Source organism: Charadrius vociferus, unplaced genomic scaffold (genome assembly GCF_000708025.1).
Source record: "Charadrius vociferus isolate BGI_N301 unplaced genomic scaffold, ASM70802v2 scaffold29, whole genome shotgun sequence".
Lineage (NCBI taxonomy): Eukaryota > Metazoa > Chordata > Aves > Charadriiformes > Charadriidae > Charadrius > Charadrius vociferus.
The window spans coordinates 89,134-89,987 of NW_009650180.1; positions in this window are offsets into that span (position 1 = coordinate 89,134).

Sequence of the window (854 nt, forward strand, 5' to 3'; positions counted from 1 at the left end):
AAAGTCTGATGGGGACTGGAGACTAACAGTAGACTATCGTGGCCTGAATGAAATCACACCACCACTGAGTACTGCTGTGCCAGACATGCTACAACTTCAGTATGAACTTGAGTCAAAGGCAGCCAAAGGTATGCTTCAACTGACGTTGCTAATGCCTTTTTCTCTTTTCCTTTAGCAGCAGCGTGCAGGCCACAGTTTGCTTTCACCTGGAGGGGTGTCCAGTACACCTGGAATCGACTGCCCCAGGCGTGGAAACACAGCCCTACTGTTTGCCATGGATTGATCCAGAGTGCACTGGAGAAGGGTGGAACTCCAGAACACCTGCAATACATCGATGACATCATTGTGCGGGGTAATACAGCAGAAGTTTTCAAGAAAGGTAAGAAAATAATTAAGATTCTTCTGAAAGCAGGTTTTTCCATTAAAAGAGGTAAGGTCAAGGGACCTGCACGAGAGATCCAGTTTTTGGGAATTAAGTGGCAAGATGGCCATCGTCAGATCCCAATGGATGTGATTAACAAAACAACATCTATGTTCCCACCTACTAACAAAAAGGAAACACAAGCCTTTTTAGGTGTTGTGGGTTTCTGGAGAATGCATATTCGAGGTTATTGTGACAATATGAAGTGAAGTGACTTGAAAGAAAAATGAGTTTATGTGGGGCCCTGAGCAACGACAAGCCTTTGAGCAAATTAAGCGAGAGACTGTGCATGCAGTAGCCCTTGGACCAGTCCGAACAGGACGGGACGTTAAAAATGTGCTCTACACCGCAGTCGGGGACAATGGTCCTACCTGGAGCCTTTGGCAGAAAGCACCAGGGGAGACTCGAGGTCGACCCCTAGGATTCTGGAGTC